At 46.6% G+C, this 22,892-nt stretch overlaps 1 protein-coding gene across 2 annotated transcripts in view; it reads right to left on the bottom strand.

The window, feature by feature from the left end:
- The window catches only part of CSNK1G1 (casein kinase 1 gamma 1), a 98,281-nt gene that overhangs the window by 65,250 nt on the left and 10,139 nt on the right, over positions 1 to 22,892 (bottom strand). For both annotated transcript variants that reach the window (XM_066558585.1, XM_066558586.1), the window contains exon 2: positions 13,130 to 13,237. The gene's annotated coding sequence lies outside the window, so the exon portion shown is untranslated. The remainder of the gene's footprint in view (positions 1 to 13,129; positions 13,238 to 22,892) is intronic.

The following is a 22,892-nucleotide window of genomic DNA, read 5'->3' as shown; positions in this document are numbered from 1 at the left end:
AGAAAAGTCCTTGTGAAGTTGAGGAGATGGGTCAAAGAAAACTGAAGAAACCTTGGTGGCAAGGGTGGGTAGAAGCTGTGCTAGTGGAGCCCAGCTTGGGATAACAGGGAGCCCTGAGGTGCCGAGAGCCTTTTGGCCCTGTCCAAAGTGCATCCAACAGGAATGTGTTTCCCCTGTGGAAGGACACATTCCTGTCAAGTGCCATCCAGTATCCATAAAAAGTGTCCTAACAGAACAGCAGTGAGGTGGGATTCACATGCAGGGTCTTTGTATTCCAATTTAAGAAAGCCCCAGGTCCCCAGGCTTGGCTTGTGGTAACCTGATGGGAACAGGCTGTCCTCTCTCTGTCCCACCAATACCTAGAGCACTTCCAAAAGCTGAGGACAAACAAGCAGAACGGTTTCTTTGCTGCCTCAGCTCAAAATGACACCAAACTTCTGCTAAGTCTCTTACCAGCTCTTAAAATGATCTTCAGACACCACTGGTTAGACTCAGGATCAGCCTCTGGTGCTCAGTGTTTGTACCTGGTGGCTCAGGAGACAGGAAAACATCTGGACTCTCACAGCACTGAGCTCTAAACATGCTGCAAGGGCTCTCTCAGTGTCCAAATGTCCAGCACAGAGCAGCAAAGCCTTGGAGAAGATTCCATTTCCATGCAATAGGAAGGAAGTTATGAGGGTGCACCAGAAGTAGGTGGCTTCAGAAGGGGATTTTCACACAAGTGCCTAATTCAGTGAGATGATTTAGTCACCAAGTCCCAAATGCACCACAAATTGGGCACAATTCAGCCTGGCTCAGGTGTGTCCTGCAGGGATGAACAGCAGCCACCACCCAAAGCTCGTGTGGCTGTAGGAGACTGTGCATCCATGTCCTTCTGTGATTCCAGGGATGACCCCATAGGAACTCAAGTGTTCTTCACCACCACACTGCCTCATACAAGGAGAGGATGAAAAGATAAGAAGGGAACATGCCCAAGAACAGTGCAGTGGGTAGAAGTCTCAAGTACATTCTGTGCAGCTGAACTTTAAGTCCTGGCCTGGCAGGCAAAGCCCAAAAATGCTCAACAGCAAATGGGGAAGAGAACTCTGCCAAGTCTGTGTCATTCCATCCCACAGACTCTTGATGGTGCCCAACAAACTTCATTCAAGGCTGCTCATCACTAAAAACTCCTTGTAAGAGCTGGGTAATAAACTGGAAACATGGTGATGTAAGAGCTGGAACAGTGGCACTTTGCAAAAAAAATAGCAATGGTGATGCCACCAGGAGAGAGAGGGAGTGTATTAAGGGAAAACACAAGAAAATCTGAAAGTCCATGATTTAATGGACATGTTTTTTCCTTTTAATGCCTGAACTTCACCTTCTCTTTTGTGAAGACACTGCCTTTTCCAGCAGTCAAGGAGAGAGTAGCAGACCACACTGTCTCTTCATATAATGAGACATTTGGCAGGGATTTGACTGACATCACCTACATATTTTGTTTGCAACTAAACCGTGTCTTGAAGAGGAAACTACGTACCTGAGACCTACACAGGGAGAGAAATCTGTCCCAGCTTTTAATGGGGCTGCTTTTTTGGAGGTGAATGGCTGTCAGATGGGGGTGACTAACCATTCACCTGCTTGTGAACCATTCACCTGCTTGTGAGGCTTAGAGCACAAGGGAGCTGGAAAGGTAAGAACCACAACCCTAAGTAATAAATCCTGATGATTTGGGCTTAATAAATCAGTGCTTCAGCCTACGCAAGCCAATGCTGTTGCCAACACCCTGATTACTTGCTACCTCTGTTTTGGGAGAGGAAGGTTTTTATTGGGATAGATAATGTCCATTAAAAACTGCCAGAATTTGATATTTAGGCACTGTTACACTCAAAGCCTGAAACCTTCTACAGCAATCCCCTTCCTGGTATGGGATTATAAAAACTCCATGATGTCAAAACAAGCTGTCCCACCCCAAAACCCACAGGGCAGCATCTTTATGGCACATAAAGAGCCATCATTTCCTTCCTCTCTGATAAGACTCCCTATATCTCCCAGATCTCCCAGCTCTGTGTCCTGATGAGGCAGCTCAGCTGTCAGAAGGATCTGGATTACCTATGTGACTGGAAGGTGCTAGGAATTACATCCAGACCAAGCAAAATTCCCACTGGAGAAGCACAACCCCCTTGCAGGCAGGCCATAAGATGTTTAGATCTTGTCTCTTGCCTTTTAAATTTTCATTTCTTATAATTTATTTTTCTTCATTTATTTCTAAAAGAAGCAAAGGTCGCTCTGTTTGCTGGCAGGAGGAGCTGCCTCCTCCCCAGTGCAAGGTCCAGTCTTGGTTACTGGTCTAATTCTGTGCTGGTGGCTACACCCACACAAACACCATCAGCCCCAGAAAAATCTGCACTTCCTCAGAAGGGCAATTAGGCACTGTAATCCCAAAATACACACACAAACAGTTGCATTTGATCACAGAAACAAAATGTTTGTGCCCAGCTCCTTCCTCAATCTGGCAAGGAAGTGGCCCAGGGCACCTGCCCGCAGGGGCAGGCCAAGCAGGACCCACCAACACTCCAGGAGCAGCCACGTGGCTTTAAAAAATCATAATACTTGAAGGTTTGTGCTCTTGGTTGTTTTCTGGGTTTTTTCTTCCTCAAATTTGAAGCTGTCAGCTCCTTAGAAGTCTTCACACACTGGATGGGTATTTTAGCTCCTTCCAGGTGTGCTAGGAAGCACCATCCCACACCTGTTATTCTGCTACCTGGGTTTTCACAGGTGCAGCTTCTTTGTAAAATGACATCAAGATGAGGTCCATGTGCTCCAGGTGAGCAGCATCAGTAGAGATGGAGTCTCTGCACTGGCACTCCTGTAAAGCCACTGTACACACCAGAACACGTCTGGGTGGCACGTGCAGCACCAGAGATGGCAACAAACACACTCTGATTTCTCATAGTGACAGTCTGGAGAAGCTTCAGAGACATCTTCTTGCCAATACCCATCCAACTCTCACATGGGCATCACCATGCTCATCAAATTTCCCCCCTCAAGCTCACAGTAAAAGGAAAAAATTAAATTTGTGAAGGATCAGCCTGGTTAAGACATCACTATCCCTTCTGAACATAGGCTGGCAAACAGGGGTGGTCAGACATCACCTGCCTTTGCACTGAGTGATGGACAATGTGCCCAAGAGGGTGTTAATGCCTACAAGGACATCTGCAATCCCCCAAATCCCTGCATAGCAAGAAAAATACCATGGAGCTGTGCTAGGGGTGGGTTAGGTTGGATATTAGGAAAAAATTCTTGCCCCAGAGGGTGGTCAGGCACTGAACAGGCTCCCCAAGGAATGGTCTTGGCCCCAAGGCTGCCACAGCTCAAGGAGCGTTTGGACAATGCTCTCAGGGACATGGGATTGTTGGAGTGTCCTGAGCAGGGCCAGGTGATGGACTTGATAACCCCTGAGGGTCCCTTCCAAGTCAGGATATTCCATAAACTATGATTTTTCTAGTCACAAGCAGTAACTCCAAAGCCATATCCAGCTTCAACAGCACATTTATTTTCATTATAAAGCCAAATTGTGGAAATGCTGCTGTGTTAAGGTCATGGCAGTGGATTTAATTCATGTCAGCTGCTGTCACTGACACTGATAACCCTTTATGTGCATCTCAGCACAGTGTCACTGCCTGGTGCTTATCTGACAGGTCAATCAAAGGCACTTCAACAGCCAGTGAACACCTGAGCTCCCTCTCTGAGGTCACCTTGCTGTTTTGGTTACATCCATTACAATCTGTGCCAGAAGAGCATTGCCACTGGAGCTCCTCAATACCCTAAAGGAGGGATACTGGATTAACAACTCTCAGCACACCCAGGAAGGGCAGGTGGCAGAAACAGGCAGTGCTGACACAAGTGTTCAACCTCACAGTGCATCCATGGAGCAATGTCAGCTCGAGGAAGCAGCCTGTAAACCAGCAGGGAAATAAACTGAAGGGATGGGTCAGTTTCAGAGAGGTAATTTTACATGACAACTCTTCCTGCTTCTCTCCTTTCCCTCCTGTTAAGGACTTTGCACAGTTCACGGCCCGGCTCCGTTTGCTCTGAACTCCAGACGTGCCTATGTAAAGGGAATATGGTGCCAAAACAAACAAATCTTCCACCCACTTGTGGTCCAGCAATCCATTAGGAAGGAAAGACAAGGCACACAGCACTAAAACTATAAATACCCACTAGCATGGACAAGAGTGAAGGCTTGTGGTTAACAAAAAGAAGGATTTTGTTGCAGTCCTCAAGGCATTAGACTTATATTTGAGACTCCTGTTTCAGAAGTTTCTAGCCCTCTTCTGTGTTTATAGACTGGTTTGGTTTGGAAGCTCAGTTTGTTCCACCCCCTGCCATGGGCAGTAACACTTCCCACTATCCCAAGCCCTGTCCAGCCTTGCCTTGGACACTTCCAGGGATCCAGGGGCAGCCAGAGCTGCTATGGGCACCCTGCACCAGAGCCTGTTCATCCTCAGAGAGAAGAATTCCTTCCCAGTATCCCATCTAACCCTGCCCTCTGGCAGTGGGAAGCCATTCCACCTTGTCCTATCCCTCCAGGCTCTTGTCCCAGTCCCTCTCCAGCTCTCCTGGAGCCCCGTCAGGCCCTGGAAGGGGCTCTGAGGTGTCCCTGGAGCCTTTTTGAGATGAGCACCCCCAGTTCTCCCGGCCTGGCTCCAAAGCAGAGGAGCTTCAGTCCTTGGAACATCTCCTTGGCCTCCTCTGAACTGGCTCCAGCAGCTCCATGTTCTTTCTTTGGTGGGACCTCTGAACTGGAGCAGCTCTGCAGGTGGAATCTCACCTGAGTGGGGCAGCTTTCCCCCCTGCCCTGCTGCCCAAGCTGAGGAATCACCCAGGGCACTGGGTTTGGGGCTGCCAGGGCTGTGCTCAGTCCCTTTTCCCCCCAGGCTGTGTTTGTGCTTGGGATGGCCCTGGCCTAGGGCCAGGACAATGCACTTGGCCTTGCTGAGCCCCATGAGTTCCCCACAGTCCCACCTCTCCAGGTCCCTCTGTCTGCATGCCACCCCTTCCCACCAGCCTGGCCTGCTGACCACAACAAAGCTGCCATCAATCCCACTTAACAAAGAATTCAAAGACCCTGAATTTCTCCACTGATATGATAAAGTCATAGGAGACCTATCCACACATATTCCCTCAGTGAGGAAAATAATGAAGTACCAGCTCAGCTGTGCAGCATAACACAAAGGAATCCACATGGGAATGGAGTTGCTTATCCCTGTTCACAGAAAAAGAACTTCAAAACTTGGGCCTTATTAGATACTGGATCATCCAGAAACTGGAACCACACTTCCTAAGACATCCTTGAATTCACTCACTCCAGCAGCAGAAGCTATAGGAAGTGTGTGCAGCTCCACGAACCTGTATTTCCCATCCTAGAATAACTTAAAAATTAGTGACACTGCAGAGAGAAGCCTGAAGGTTCCTCAAGAACCAAGGCTGTGATATAGCAACAGTTTGGTGCAGAGAGATTATAAAATACCTTCTGGACTCCCTGGATTAGCAATGGAGAAACTGAAGCCAATGCCCTGCAAGAAAACACTAAACAAGGAGTGATGATCAGAGCAAGTTCTGGAGCTGAAGGAGAAAGCTGTTTATTCTACCTCTCACACTCATCTGGACTTCAGAGTTAAGTTTATCTTTTAAAATAAAGCAGAGATGCCACACAGGTACTCACAGAGATCTCCAGCCAAGGGAAGCACATCCTGATGATAGCATTCCTTTATCCTGCACTGCATGGCCCTGGACTAATCACAGCTGGCACATTTCTTCACACTGAACCCCAGCACTCATTTCACAGGCAGTAACCTCACTGAGCAGAGACACAACACCTTTTCCCACCCTGTTAGCTTTAACACCATCATCTAAAACAAGACATGGGGGGCTGTCCCATGCAGGACTTGCCTCCAAACCATGGGAGAAGCCAGTTACTACTGAGCCTCTTTGCCCTCTGAGAGGCACAAACCTCCCATCTAAATCCTCCCCCACCACCAAATCTTCACTTAAATACAGGCTGAGCTCTAAGAATCCTTTGCTGGAACCCTGCCTCTCTCAACCACAGATCCCCTTTAGGTGCTATCTTAAACTGTATTTCCAGGAGTAATTACTCCATTACAGCACCTGTTCCCTCTCCCATGCCAACAACATGACCTTGAGAAAGCTGGAAAAACAAGCCCAATTCTTCTGCCTACAAGGCAGTTCTTCCACAAGGAAAGACAGCACCTCTTGATCACATCTCTAGACAACAGTCCAGTACTTTAGGCACTTTTTCAAGCATTGTTTTTGTGGTTTGAAACCCAAAAATGGCTCTGTGCTCAGCCCTTTTGAATCACCACATGCGGAAGAAAATTTAGGCTATTTCTAGCTGAGTCTTCTCAGTCAGATCATGAACACAGGCAGGTGGCACAAGGGCATTCCAGATTATTCCTGAGAAGCTGATGCCATGACAGTGCAGGTGTGATGGACAAGCACCAGGCAGCCAAGCCCTGGGAGCAAGGGAAGAGCACAGCAATGCTCTGTGTTGGAGTGAAGGACTTGAAAACCATCTCAGAACCTGCAACATCATCAATGCTGGACTGGCTTTCCCCACCTGACTGAACTCACCCTGCTCTGGGTGAGTCTGTGCAGCCTCCTGTTCCCACAGCTCAGGGAACAGTGCCCCACAGCTTGGGACATGAGAGGCAGCTCATCCCTTCCTGAACCTGTGACCTTCAGAGCTCATCTGAGGTCAACCACCATCCTTGTCTCCACAGGAGCAGCTCCATGTCCCCAGAGATGGCATCCCAGAAAAAGCAAAGCTTGACAGAATTTCACCGTGGCCAGCTTAAACATCTGCATCAGAAAGGTCTTTTTTAACCCATTTTCCATTTCCATTGATAGGCAAGACAACAAGAATTGGAAGAATGCTGTTTTATCACAGAAACTGCCCAGATTTGATCCTCATTCACCTGGAGAAGAAAGTTTAGGTGAGAAGGAAACTGAGGGCCATCTGCCTCCTACTACAGCAAATGTGAACAATTAGACCTCCCAGAACCTGAGGGCAACATTAAGATGGAAAGCAAACTCTCAACCATGCTGGTCTGGCCATCATCCCTCCCAGGCTGCATCTCAGGACAAGGAGAAGCTGCACATGGAAAAGGAAACAACCCACCTAAAGATAATCAACCCCTTGTTTGTGATGGATCATTGCTTGACCACATCCATAAAGTGCCAGTCTGATGTCCCCAAGGGACCTGGCTTCATTACCTGCACTCCCTGAAGTGATTTACAGCCCTGCAAACCTCTGCTGCTGCTTGAGGAAGAGAAGATCACAACAACCATGTGTTTGCCTGTAGAAATCACATCACCTGCCAGCTGGCCAGGAAGGAGGCTGGACAGTCCCTGTCTGCAGCTGATCTCTCCTCTTGCACAGCACAACCTGAGAGCACTCACACCAAAGGACATCTGAGCCAAGCTTTTCTGGTGTTCCCTGAAACACCACCAGATACAGGTGAAGATGCCCAAGTGTTCTCTGGCATCTCTTACACACCTGCATGCTGAGAAAATGAAAGGATTAATATGATTTTATAATTTTTTCCAGGGATTATTCCCTGGATTACTGTGATGGTGCATGTTAGCAGTGGGGTTTGTTTGTTCTAAGGAAAGGTCAGTGGTATGACAATTTTCCCAACTCACACACATATAGAAAAGGCAGCTTACACCTGATCTGGGTGGTGATCAGGTACAAAACTTAGCAATCAAGCTTTATTTCATTCCTGGTGGTGGGTTTTTTCCCAGGAAAGCAGTCAGTGAGACCAAGCCTCCAGCACAGCACAAAACCAGCCTTCTCAACTCTGTTTACAACAGCACAACCACAGAGTCTGGGTGTGAGTCAAAGCTCCATATGTACAGCAATCCTCACACTTGTGGAGTCATGGAATGGTTTGGGTGAGAAGGGGCATTAAAGCTCATCTCATTCCAACCCCACTGGCAGGGATGCCACTCAGTATGACAGGTCCCTTCTAGATTTGATCTTAGTCTTTTCATCATCTGGAAGTGCTGAAGCTCAGAAAGAAGGGTTGAGGAGATAAGAAAAAGCTCCAAATCCTTAGAATTAAAACAATTAAGTGTTTACACCTTCAGAGTCGTGACCCAAAGGAAGTGAGCAGCAAGGAAACCTTCCCAGATAAAAATCAGTTTATCCCAGCAACATCTTCTATCCTGTCTACAAGCACTTAGCAGCAGCTGCCTTCAGGTGAACCCCCAAAATGCCCCACAGCATCCCAGGGCATGAAACAGAGCAGCTCAGGCTCCTCTAGCCCATTCCAGGGATGGGACAGACCACGAGCAGAGCATTAGCTCAGCAGCCAGGCTGAGACAGGCTAAAAGCTGCAATTAGGCAAAGACAAGGCAAGTCCAGCGCAGTGGAGCCTCCCAGCACTGGCAGCCATGGGTCAGGGTCACACCTCCCACTGCTGGGAGGGACAGGGCAGCTTCATGAGCAGAGAGCCCCAGACTGGCATGGTTACAATGAGCAAGGAGAGTGGGAGGCAAAGCCAGGCTTTAGGTGCCTCACTGGGGCTGAGGATGAGGGGCCTCCATCTGTGCCAGGGGAGGTTCAGGCTGGACATCAGGAGGAATTTCTTCTCAGGAGAAGTTATGAAGCATCAGAATGGGCTGCTCAGGGTGGTGGTGGAGTCACTATCACTGGGGGTGTTCAAGAAACAACTGATGGTAGGACTCAGTGTTCTGCTCTAGTTCAAAAGGTGGTGACTGGTCAAAAGCTGGACTTTATCTTAAAGGTCTTTTCCAACCTAAATGATTCTGTAATTCTGGGATGAGATAATTCTGACTGAAGAGCTGAACAGCCCCCAGGTTACCAAACAGGCATGCCTGGTACCCACACATAGACGTGTACCCCAGTTAACATCCAGCTACCCCAAAAGGCACCTTCCTGCTCCTCCATCCACCAAACACCCTCAGGTCCCTCCTTTGCATCAGCTCTGGCACTTGTTTGACCTCTCAGTGAGTCAACTCCAGAACTGCAGGGCTGGCTGGCAGCTGAATCCCACACTGTATTGGGCTGGAAGGAACCTTAAAGCTCACCCAGTTCCATCCCCCTGCCATGGGCAGGGACACCTTCCACTAGCCCAGAGTGCTCCAAGTCCCGTCCAACCTGCCCTTGAGATGCTTTCATCTCCAAAATCTTGAACATATCTGCAGAGCTGAACTTCTCTGCTCAATCCTTACTTCTCAGGTACAGAGCTATCACCAGTACCCCATTCCAGACCAGTAAATTTCCTCTTGAAGATCATCTGTCCCATGCACACATCCATGCCCAAACTGCACAAGGAGCAGCAAAATATCCTTGTGGGGAAGGGAAATGGCACAGCCCTGCCTTGATTTATGTAGTCTCTGCAGACCTGGACAATAAAACAACAGACCCAAAAATCCAGGTTGCACATAATTCACTCCTAGCAAAGAATCCCTGTGCAATTTCCCACACCAAGTGGCCCTGAATGGACAGGACAAACCCCCAGAATAGGGATGTTTCAGACACAAAAGCTGCTGGGAACTTCTTGCAGTGACCACCAGGACCACTCACCCCACTGGGTCACTCTCTTCCCCCAGCTGGAAAACTGAGGTAAGAGTTGGTTTCCCATGGAAATATGAAATAGGAAACAGTCTAGCAAAGCACATGATTGGTCACAGAAGACCTACAGACAGCAGGATTACCACTAAATAGAATTAATCCATATAGAGCTAATTGCCCAAGCAACACTAAGGGTTGTGAGACAGCTTGATCCCATCCTCTGGCTCCCAACAGCACATTTATGGAAACACTAAAAACCACAGACAAGGCCTCATAGTGTACCACAAAAATCAGGATCCCTCACTGCTGGAATCAAACTGCAAGGCTTGCAGGGGGGTTTGAGCAAGGAAATGGAAATCACACTGGCATACAATTGTTCCGCCTCCCTGTTCGCCTTCACACATTTCTCACAGGTCAATTTTAAAGAATTAAGTCTTGTTCAGTGAAACATCTGGTGGCTGTTGCTAGAGGAAACCGACTATCTGCAACATTTGAGCAAAAATAATGAGTTACATAAAAGCCAGACTGCATAAGCAAGGACAAGTGTTTTGCCAGTCTGTGAATCTCAAAAGCTTACATGAAACCTCATGTTTCATTTCTGGGTTAGAAAACAATGAAGTCAACTCACATACATTACAAAACCCACGAAGATTTGAGTTTTCTCTAAGTTTATGAGGATATAATTGTGCTGTATTGGAATTAACTTTCTAGCTAGCAACTGTCCTAAAGATTTTTTGCCAACAGCACAGACAGATGAATTACAGCTTAAAAATGGAGCATTTCAGCTTTAGGCACTTTCAGACTCAGTTCAGGACAGAACAAGTTCAGCAGTTAGAGAAGAGGGTTTTGGTCTTTCACTGTTTGAGTCAGTTTTCCTGTGCCTAATGGAAGAATATTTCCCCTTAATGCTCCAGATCACCTTCTCCTCAGGGTTCCTCAGTGTCTGGAGACCAACACAGACCAGCTGAGGCTGCACTGGGCTGAACAGGAGGAGTGATTTCATGGGAGAAGCTGAGAGGAGCTCTGATGTATCACCATACACATCCACAAGGCCAACCAGAAGCCTTTAAGATCTCAGAGCTTTGATGGGGGCTCGCCAGCTCCTCAAGTCCCACAACTGGAAGGGCAAAATTCCCAAGAACATCTCCAGCAGGCTGCTCTAACATACTGGAATTGCACTTCACATGATGTACCTTTCTACAAATAGATATTGCTGTTTTTTGAGGAGTGCTCAAGCACTTAAATAATCCAGAAGCCTGATGGATGACTAATACAACCAGAAAGCTCCACGTACAAAAAGAAATTTAGGCTTCCCCACATTGCCAGGGCTGCTCTCAGGAGGCAAGCAGGGTACAGAGGAGGCACCTATGGCCCTCACAGCTGTATCCCTGCTTTTGGACATCAGCTTCAGGCTGCAGCTGCTGTTGCTCTTGTTCATTTGTGCCATCCAGGAAAAAAAATTTGCACCTAAGGCCAAATTCCTCAAGCTGGACGGGGCTGAGTGAGCACACTGAGGTCACTAAGGCAGTGCCAAGAGCCAGCTCCTCACTCACATGTGTCTTTAAATATTAAATTAAAATATACAGAAAGATTAAAGGAGGCAGGAACAGGAAACAAGCTTCACCCAAGTGAAAAAGCATGCTAGGAACACAAGCATTGGGAAATTGGTATATCTGAGGCAAAAAAACTTCCCAAGATCCCAAACATCTTACAGGCAGGATACAGAAAAACAAGCCAGTGACTTCAGCTCCAAAGAAACCCTCCACAATATCACAACAGCAAAGCTTTAGACTGCAGGGGCTTCTCTTTGAGAAAAAAATAAATGTGAAAGAAGGCCCAGGCAGATGACACAGCCTCTGCTGGGCTCACAGAAGATATTAAAGCACTGTGCTGCACCAGCCTGAACTGCTCAAACTAAACACTTTTCAACAATTAATGGCACTCCTACTACTGTCACCAAAAATAGACAAATTGGTTTTAGGGAATGAAGCTGCAAAAAAATTTGAGATACAGTATCAAGCAAAAATGGAAGCAGATTTTGCCTCCAGGCTGGAAGCTGCTGAGAGGATGAAACTGTGGCCCATCCACCATGCCCCCTCTGCCCCCAGCTGAAATTACCAAAAGGCAAGAGCTCATGAAACTTTCTACAGAGAAAATTCTAAATGGAAATTACAATTTTAAAAGAATTTGTTTTGTTGAATCACTTTGAAAAAAATAGAAACAAATTCCCAAAGGATGCTGCACAATTATGGCCCTAAACAAAACATCCCAATGACTTAATCAGGATCACTTAGTCTGCACAGAAAAAAATTGTTTATCACTACATAAATGCTTTTTCAGAAGTTCAGAAAGGGAACTCTGGTGCCAGTTTCAGCCTTTATGTACACCCCAAAAACCCCTTGTGCCAAGCAGGGACTTGCACTTCCTAAAGGTCACCACCCTCACCAAACCAGAACACTCACTGGTTTATTTTCATGAAATCAAGGGATCTACCCCCACTGGAATCAGTCCAACACTCCCACCTACAAATACTATTCCATTTGATTTCTGGAGAGGAAAATTTTCCCAACAACTTCAGTTTTGAGTTATCTGCTCATTCCATAGGTGAGCTGTTACAGATTAGATAACCTGGCCCTTATTTTATTCGTCACACAAACAAACTTATACCCACAACACAGCAACTCTGCTCTGAGTTCACCACAAGAGACTCTGGACTCTCCCTGACTTTAATCCTGCCCAATTTCCTTGTTAGTCACTGACAAGCAACACTGCAGCTACCTACTTCTCAGCTCTACACGTGTCTTTCTAAAAATAATGCCAGGGAAAGGAAATCAGGGATGTAAGTTCCCAGATAAGTTACTTCAGATGAAAAATGCTGACAAAACTGAGAGGAAAGAAAAAACCAAAATGGAAATAAGGAATAGGAATTGAACAACTTACATTTGGGTCTCTAATCATCCTTCCACTGGCTTGGCAGGTATTTTATTGATACTCCAGATAAAATACTGGATTTTTAGTGTCTTGCCTCATATAGAGAATCAAAGAATCACAGAATGGTTTGGGTTGGATGGGACCTTAAAACTCAGCTTGTTTCACCCTCTGCCATGAGCAGGGACACCTTCCACTAGCCCAGCTTGCGCCAAGCCCTGTCCTGGCCTTGGACACTTCCAGGGATGGGGCAGCCACAGCTGCTCTGGGCAACCCGTGCCAGGGTCTCCCACCCTCACAGGGAACAATTTCTTTCTTGTATTTAACCTAAATTTCCCCTATTTCAGTTTGAAGTCATTCTCCCTTGTCTTGTTCTGGATGAACAGTCCCTCTCTGGCTTCCCTGTAGCCCCTTCAGATCCTGGAAGGTTCTCTGAGGTGTCCATGCAACCTTCCCTTGTCCAGGTTGAACAGCCTCAGTTCTCCCTGCTTCCACAAGGGAGGTGCCTCCTATCAAATACAGGTGGAGTTTGGGTTTTTTAGGAATGACTATTTGAGCTCCAAGCTAAGACACTCCAGAACATCAAAGGCATGTGACACTCACCAGCTGATGTGTAATTCACTTCTTAGGCTTGTTATCCAAAATCACAGGGCAGGGAGTGCTGGGGCACGGGAGCAGCAGAGCAGCCAGGCACTCATATCTGTACCAAACCTGGGAAGGAAGAAAACACATTTTAGGAACTCTCCATGCAACAGTTGACACCAGTGACTTCCAATCTTATTGTATTCTGCTTAAAAACAAAAAAGGCATTGTTTGATTTCAGCTGGATATGGCAGCATTCAAGTATGGGGATGAAACAGAGCCAAACCCCACTGCTCATAGGAAAATAATTCTCTTTACCCTATGGCAGGGCAAACTCATAGCTTTCCATGCAATAAATAATGTGAACTTCAGTGTGTTCTTTAGAAATACATCTCTCTGTCTCTTCAGTAATTGGAAGGTTGGTTTTTGGTGAACTGTGTTTCCCCACCCTGGCAAACAGGTTCCCAAACCTGAACTCCCTGGATGCAGAGTGCCTGGGCTGGCTCCATCTCCTGCCCTGCTCCAGGCACTTTGGTCAGAAGGAAGCACAAGGTTTTTCTGTTTGTTTGTGACTTTCTTCCTTAAAAAACACCCTCCAGAGCACTGGGTCCAAACAGTAATTTCTGAGGGGGAGTGCACTGTAAGACACATGTGGAAGTCAAACTGAAATGAAACTATTTCTGGGTAACTCTGCCCAGAGCAACCAGAGACAGCCTGTTCTGTTCTGCACTCAGAACCTGGGCATGTAATGCTCTTTGGAAGAAAACACATGGAGAGTTCTAACAAAAATGAAAATCTTAAAAAGCAACTTTAAGTTCTGACTGTCATCTAAAGAAGATCCTTCTGAAACACCACAGGAGATCCCCTTACACAGGCTACAAGCAACCAATGAGCATTCCAAGCTAGGTTAGCAGTTTATCCTTATTTTTCCAACTGTTACACCAATGGAACAGTAAAGGTCCATACTAATATCTTAAAAGAGAGGGTGTTTTTGCTTTCTGCAACATGAAGTGCAAGACAGACTGAAGCCACCCCTTTGACTGAAGCATGTGGGAATTTGGTGTCCACCTCTGACCTGTCTTTTCAGGAGCTTGTGGTCAGTGCAGCCCAAGTCACACCCGTGCTTTTCTGATGTTGTTGAAGCCTGGAGGATTGCTCAGTGGGGTTGTAGCAGACTTTCAAAGTCCTCACGAGCTCCCAACAGTTGTCATTAATTAATCCTCCTCTACAATTATCCAGCACCAGCTTCAGAATGAAGCCAACCACCATTGTGAGGAACACATACCACTGCTCCAGTGTACAAGCAGTGACACTCACTCCTCACAAATGAAAAGGTATTAGGGAGCTGAATGGAGCCCTCAATATAAAATTTACTGTGAACCATTTAAGGCCATCTTTTGTTCTACTTGATACTGAAGTAATTCCAATTTATTTGACCAGGTCAGAGGCTGCAGCAAGGAAGAACCAGCCAAACTTGTACCAAACCAACCAAGACCTCAAAGAAAGGGAAAACACAAGCACCTATTCACAGGAAAACAGAGATTGCAGCTTTATTTAGTCACTTGTCATCCACTCCTGGGCAAAAAACTGGAGCATCCCATTGACATGACAGTCCACATACTTAAATGCTGAACACCCTTTCAGCTCTGCTGTCTTGCCACTTGGAACATGCCCTACTTAAACTTAGAAAGCCAAAAGCTGTGCATAAAAATTCCAGACGGGTTCATTGACCAGAAACTTCCTCAGTTTCCTTACACCAATCCCAATGTTTGGTGGTGACTCCAAACAAGGAAGCGAAACAGAAGACTCTATTTATAATACACTCCATGGTACAATGATTCACTTTAGGAATAAAGGTAAATAAATCATCTCATGCCATCCTAAGGTTCAGGTTTGAACCAGGGGTTAGGCATTATTCATGTTCTGCTCAAAGAACAGGACGACCAGCATGTTACAGAGGCTCAAAGTGTAACGTGGGAAAATCCCTGTGCCAGTCAGACTCTGCCACTTCCTACTGGCAAGGCCAAGTGACAAAACCCATCCTCACCTCATTCAAGACCTTTTTCTAATAGACCTTTTGACTGAAGCACAGCAAACATGACTCCCACGTTCACACAGATGTGACTCCAGCATCTTGAGAGAACCCCAGGTTCAAAATGCAGAGCTTGGTGTCCATCCTTTCCCTGGCCACACACCCAGAAATCCTGCCCATGTTAAACACGGCCAGGAACCTCGTTTAGCTGCAAGCATGGCATGGAGCAGAAAGGCACCTCTGGCAGCAGCAGAAAGCAATGGTCAGCAAGTGAGAATATGTGGCCAGCCCTGTTAGAGCACAGTTTATCATGGTAACAAGCTCCAGCCTCTCCCTTTCCATCCAGCCTTGATGTCCAAAGCTTGACATTGTAGAGAATCCAGGGACCACATCCCTGGGTGAAGGGAAGAATAAGGCAGAATGAAGAATGACAACAAAAGAGGAAGTCTGAAACTATGACCAGCAAGTGAGACTTTTTCTAGCTCTTGACAAATAATTAACCCTTTTTGTATTTAATTAGCATCTTCAGACACTGAGCCCATTTCCTGTGGCATGTCCTAGCATGGACAGCTCCAGAGAGGCCTCAGGCCCAGAGACACACCTGGAGCTGAAGGCCTTGATGTTTTACAGCCATGCAGGAGTCGTGCAGGATCCTTCCATGAGGATGCTTTGCTTTGTAGCAGGCACTTCAGCAATAAGTTACTTATCTTCCAGAATGCCAAAGGCAGGAGGACATGAAGCAGTCAGGGCTGTGGAGCTGGGCATGGGTCCCACACACCTGTATTCAGGACAAGACCCCCTGCATCAGTCAAGAGAACCACAGCAAAGTGTTCTCTTCCCAGCACATGGCCAAAAGCAGCATGCTGGTCAGCCCTCAAAGGCCACTTGAGGAAGAAGTTCTTTACTTCTCCCAGGTGAGGCGCTGGAACAGACAGACTGTGGATCTCCATCCCTGAAAGGATTCAAGGCCAGGTGGGACAGGGCTCTGGTCTAGTGGAAGGTGTCCCTGCCCATGGCAGGAGTCAGAATGAGATGAGCTTTGAGGGCCCATTCAAGCTAAACCATTATCTGAATATCACAGAAACACCACCACACTGGCTGAGAATCCACAAAGACCCCAAAAAACTCTTTGAGATGTCAGTGTGAGAAAACAGGGCTCCACCTGAAGCTTTAAGCCTTGCTGGTTATTTTCCACATTACTTTTCAAAGCAAGGAGCAGATGAGAAGTTTGTTTCAGCTCCAGAGTAAAAACTAACATCCTTGAGGGCATGGTGTGAAAAGCTAGCATTTGCTACCTAGAGTACACAACCAGGTCTTTCATCTCCTCCAGGGACCAGGGAAATACCTGGCAGCCTGAACCAGGAGTGACTTCTGTGGCAGAGTGCTTCCAAGGTGGGGGTACAGCACAGCCACTTTTTGGCTCCCCAAGGAGGACATGGCTCCTGCCACAGCAGGGATGGTGACTCTACAAATCCACTTCTCCATGGAAGCTGGTACGCAGACAATTTTTGGATCTTTCGTACTTCAGTTCATTATTATTTTATTACCAGTTAGCAGCACAAAGCTCAGGGTAGCACTTTGAAAAAGCTTCTCATCTTTAGGCTCCAGGGGTTTGTACTCTTCCCAAATTAAAGCACAAGAACAATATTCAAATTCCAACCTAATGGACACTGCCCTATTCCAAAGTGTTCACACCATCGAGCACAGCAGAAAAGGTTCAACTGTTCCCACCAGTATCAGATGATGGAACACAACCTCAAGAGCCAACATCATGCTCCAGCCCTTGCACTGAGCTCAGACCATGAGAACCTGGCTTAGCAGTGCCCAGGATGTGTAATTCTCCTGAAACAAGTGACTTATCTGAAAAGCAACCCATCAGTCCTGGATCAGTGGGGGTTCACAAGAGCAGACTCTCAATCAAAGCATTCCACACTCATATGGAAAAATACAAGGGGTCTGCAGACCATGTCTGGTGTGTGGTAAAGCCTCTCCAGGACACCTCAACTCTGCCAGACAGCTTCAGCATAAACCTTTAAATAGATGAAGCTGAGTCAGGGGAGGGTTAGGTTGGATATTAGGAAAAGGTTCCTCCCCCAGGGGGTGGTCAGGTCCTGAACAGGCTCCTCAGGGAATGGTCTTGGCCCCAAGGCTGCCACAGCTCAGGGACCTTTTGGACAGCACTCTCAAAGAGTGGGTGGGAATCAGTCCAGCTGATAGGGTGGGATTGCTGGGGTGTCTGTGCAGCACCAGGAGTTGGACTGATGATCCCATTCAGACCTCATGTCACATCCTCCAAGAGACAAAGAGGTGAACCAAAGAGCAGGGCACAGCTAGCTTGACCTCCAGCTTGGAAGAGCACCCATGCACATGATTGGGAAGGGAAGGAAGAGGGTAAGAATACCATGCATTTTTCTCACTTCCAGTGGTTTGTATTCCTGGGCCTCCCCAAGCCAGTTTGGGCATCTGAGTGTTCTCGGTGTGATTGTTAGGGTTGTCCTGTGCAAGGTGAGGGACTTTGCTGGTCCTTGTGGGTCCCTTCCAACCCAGGCCATTCTGCAGCTCTATGGAGAACACTCAGTGCAGCCTCTTGGTGAGCGTGTCCAGTTCTTCTCCAGACTCTGTACACAAAGTTTTTGTAGCCACAGCAGTCCCTGGCTACCTGAACAACATCTGAGCTCACCTCCTGTCAGCTCCAGTTAACCCTCCCTGGACCTCATGGCAGCAGGAGGGGACTGGGGACTGTCCTGCCACATGCACCCCTGATGGTTCTGTGACCCGACCCTTGAGTGTCAGACAGGTCTAAACAACCACTTCTTGGCAGGAGGGAAAGAGACATGAACTTTGGCTGCACACACTCAATAAACAGCATTTTGCTGTGAATAAATCAGTGACATCATCTGCTGATTATCAGCAGATATCAAAACCAGCAGAGCAGCAGTGAAGCAGGAAGGACCTCAATGACACATTAAGGCTCTCTGCCCTCAAAACATGAAATGTAGCAGGGTCAAAAGGGGAAAAGTCGTACATTGTTGAGTAGATTTTACTGCCTTTTTGTCAAAATCAAACACATTCCATGCCTGAGGAAGAGCTGGACAGAAAGATGAATGCCTTCATGACTGCACTTGAAGCAAAGCTCCTGCTTGGACTCAGCAATTTGCAAATTCCTCCCTGAATACACCCCAAAGCTGATATCTACATTCATTCTGCTCAGCTGAAGAGAAAGAGTCAGCCTTTATCCCTCACTGTACTTGGGCACTGCTCAGAGCAGCCTTTATCAGCTCACACCAAGGTAAAAAAATAAAATTATACAAACCTGTGGCTTACAAAACCCATTTGACATCTCTCTCCCAATTCCCTTAACTCATGAGCAGCCTGCATACCTCCAACACAGCAAGAAGATGCTGCAAACAGGTCTAGATCTCAATTCTGTATTTACAAAAGGAAAACTGCAAATATTTTTGGAGTTACCTAATGCCATCCCAGCACATGAAGGTTTGATATTCCCAGTAAGCTGCCTGTCCCTATCACATAACAGGGGCCTACACTTCAATAATAGCAAAATATTGAAGGCTTCAAAACTGATGCTAACCATCTTTGTGATCAAAGGGAACAGAACAGTGCCTCAAATAACACAAGAATAAAAAATTCAGAGAAAACATGAAGGCAACTTCAGGTAGAGTCTACTTGCAACACAGGAATATCATGCAATGAGATTCTTTAAAATCTTTTAACTCATCAGGAACAGAGGCCTGCTTATTCTAAATCAAATTTCATGATATGTTTTCCCTGACTGTAGCTGAGGTACTCCCAGCATGGAGCTGCACTGTGTGCTTCCAGCAGCAATCATTCCATGGGATGTGGTTTGGTGACACCTCAGCCTGGGAGCACAGAGATGTGACAGCTCAGGTGAGGACGCTCGTGAAGAGAACTCTAATTTATCCTTTCAATGTGAGCCTCTGCTCCCAAACCCTGACCTGCCTGGTACAGCTTCCAGAGCCTGAAACTCAAACAGGGAAAGCCCACCCAAGGAGTATTTTACTTTTCACTTTGAGATGATTTAACCTTTCCCCCTGCAGCAGCTGCAGATACTGTGCAAGGAACACTGGTCTGGAAGAAGGAGAGAGTGTGGCTCAGGGAAACACAAGCACATATCTTAATATGAAACATCTGCTTTTTACTCTTTTTTTATTGCAAAGAAATGGCGTTTTTTCCCTTTTGGCTTCTCCTGCAGGAAGAGCAGAGGGTACCCCACGACAGCACCCAGGAAGGGGCTGGGTGCCCTGAGTTCACAGAGAAGGCTCAAAACAGAGCATCCACCTTGACTAAACATTGAGTTATGAAAAATACTTAAAAGTGAGAATTTGAACTCTCACTGTTTTATGGAAAAAGGCTTTGAGGAAGACTCTGATCACGATCTGCCCCAAGTGCCCCTACACAGCACTCCCTCACCTTACACCCCCCTCTGAAGCACACAGGATGCAGCTCACACACTCTCTATATTACCATTATCACATTGCACTTTGCTCATATTTTGTACTATTATTATTTTCTTCTCTTCCAAGGATCCCTTTATGGGTTACATGAATCACACAGTTAATATCCTTCTATCATCTGCACAAGAAATGTCACCACTCCCAGTGCCTCTGGGAAGAGGGATAGACCCCTCCTAAGTTTAAAGTCACACTAAATGGCATTTGCTGTCAGACAGGGCCAAGTTCACACTCCAGGTCTCAATCTCAACCCAGACCATCATGCAGTAATACTTTAAAAAAATAAGAATAATAAAAAAAATTATAAATAATCCCCTCTAGTCTCAGGAATTTTCTTGCAAGATCTCTTTGATTCACATCTGAAGAAGAGCTGCTTCAGTTCTTCACATCCTTTTGAAGAAAGGATAACAGAGCTGCTGGAGCACTCGCTGCTCCCAACCTGCACAGCAATGATGATTTGCTCCACATTCCCCCCTTACTACATGGGATTACTCAATCATTAACAGACTCTTGATTTAGTGCTCTTTCAAACAGCCAGCTCAGCTCACAGCCCTATTCAGACCCAAGCACAAGCCAGGAACCCAAATGCAGATATTTAAGATCCTGTTTCCTGACTGGAGAGATCCAGAGAGCTCATCACACACTCAGGTGACACCATGGCTCTCTAAAGAGAGGGAGCAACACTAAATTAAGCTGAGTAGTCTCCATTCCTCGGGGCCTCTGCTGCTGCTGCTCAAGTTTTTAGGAGACCTCAGGTTTTTTGCTGCTTCTGTTTCTCCTCCTCCACGTGTGAGCCCCACAACAATCCAGAGTGACCCAAAAGTTGGGGAGTGCCTGCAGCCTAGAACTGACCCCAGGATGAAACAGCACCTCTGAGGGAAAACCCACAGGTGCTCTCTGGACCATGGAGTAACCAAGGAGCTGCAGGAACCCCCAGTGGTTTCTCCCCTTATCACACCCACTGCTGAGCAAGTCTAACTCATTACAGCAACAGGAGAAAACCAACCCAACGATACCTGGAGAGCTCTGTGCCAGCTTAGAAACTCAGGGCAGTTCAGGAACAGGTTTGACAAGAGATATGGGAAAGGCAGGACAAAATCTCCCCTTTTGGGCACAGCAGGTACCTCTGGAGGTAACAAAAAAGACTTCAAGCTGTGAACATTCCACAATAGAATATTTCAATCTCAGGGAAAGTATTGAAACCCCAAGTGTCATGTTTAGGTATGAAACTACATTAATGGCTCCTCATCCATGCTTAAAATTACTAATTGAATAGGCCAATGTCTGATTAAAACTAGATTTTTAGCAGGCACAGATTAGGGAGCTAAAAAAGCAACCCACAGTTGGTCAGCCATGACATGAACACAAGGGAAACAGCCCCAGGGACATACTGGGATCATCCCTATACACACACACGCACTGCATGTAGTTAGTATGACACAGAGCAGGACATTAACTTGTGCTGCTTCACTCTTGGCTGTCCCTGCCCCATTCTGGGCTATCAGCTGACTGCCAGCCCAGCTGCCTGCTGGATCCCACACTGGGAAAGCTGAAGAGAGGCATTATGATCACCTCCTCCCACTTTCTGCATAGAAAGATGGAATTTCAGTAATTTTTCCCTTTTAAAGGGACCAAGAACTTTATGTTCAATTCATTTCTTCATCCCTAATTTCTAATTTTATTTGCCTCCTTTCCATTTCTATCTATCCTCCCTGGAATGCTTTTACTCATAAGCCTCAGTACATTGTACAGCAAATCTTCTTTGAACAGCACAGCATGGGAGGCCTGTAGATATGGACAGTATCCTGGAAACAGCTGGAGATTTCCCCTCCTCTAAGAATCCCTAAGGCATCCTCCAGAGCTCTTCAGAAACACCACCTCCTCATGCTGCCCCAGGATTCTGGAAAGGCAGGAGGTTCATAAAGGTGGAATTAATAGTAGGAGAACATTAGTGTCAATTGACAATTGAGGATGATCCGGGGAACAGCAAACTTCTGCAGTCTGCTCCAGGATCTGCCATTCCTGGATTGCAGATGTTGGCATGGACACAACTGCCCAGTCCTACCAGCATTCATTTTATGGACATGCTGATCCTGGGTTTGTCCAGCTTCTAAACCAACAGCTTCTACACAGCTCCAGAGCAACATTCAGAAGTTTGCTTCCTGCTTTTTAATGTAATCCTCCCAATCCCAAGAGTCTCAGGCATTTTAGACAGCCCAGGACAGCTTCTCATTCACCTTCAACTCCACTTTCTCTCTCTACAGGTTTTCCAATCCTGGTAAAGATGCAATGACCAGAAGTGCACAACACAATAGGGGTAGTCACACACTCACCCACTGCAATTTACTAAGTGTATTACTCAGCGACCCTAATCCTTAATCAGATTAATATTTCAGCCTTCCAAAAAATAAAACAATGTGTACTATCCGTAGCAAGCAAGAAACCAGTGCACCAACAACGACTGAGTCAATGCCAGAGAGATGAATCCCAATGGCTTCAAGACACGCCCATGCCAACCAAAAGGTTTTTGCCCACTCACCTGCAAAAGAGTTTCTTTCACAAGGCAAAAGACCCCACACCACTCACTGTGCTCCTGAACAGCATGGCAGACACCCAAAAATCCTGTTTGACTTCCCAGCAACTTTCCCCATTCAGCTGGCAGCGTGCTGCCAACTTCAGGGGAGCCTGGCATTTTTGGAGCATGGCAGAAGAGCTCCAGAAGTGCTCTGAGTACACACTGAAGGCATCGTCTTCATTATGCTCGTAGGTTGAATTACATATTTAATTAGAAACAGCTTCAAGGAGAAGTTGCTGAAGTTGAACATGGAGGATAAGTCTCACTTCACACGAGGAGGCAAACCCAGTTCAGGCATGTGCCAGAGCTGGCCACCTCTGTGCACCATCTCACACATCCTACAAACTCCTCCCAGAAGCTGAAGTAAAGAGCTACTTTGCACAGATAAGCTTCATGTTACCTTGAAGGTAAACATTACATTTCCCACAATTCGGAAATTGCATCTGCATGAAGCTTCTTTGATTCAACTTCTCTTTTCAAGCCCTAATCTTCAGCATAGCTGTCAATTAGAAATGCCTGTTACCAACTAATCTGCTCTACACACCACAGCATGTCTGTCTCCTTTGAAGCCTTAATGCCCACTGGAGAGGATGGCTTTGTACCAGAAGATCACTCGTGAACCTTTTGCACTGCATTCAGATCCCAAGTTAATTCCTGCCAACAGCCACACTGGAAGCGTTGGCCAAT

This window comes from Molothrus aeneus, chromosome 13 (assembly GCF_037042795.1).
Source record: "Molothrus aeneus isolate 106 chromosome 13, BPBGC_Maene_1.0, whole genome shotgun sequence".
Classification (NCBI taxonomy): domain Eukaryota; kingdom Metazoa; phylum Chordata; class Aves; order Passeriformes; family Icteridae; genus Molothrus; species Molothrus aeneus.
The sequence above is the reverse complement of the archived record's forward strand: the minus strand, read 5'-3'. Positions and strand labels throughout refer to the sequence as shown.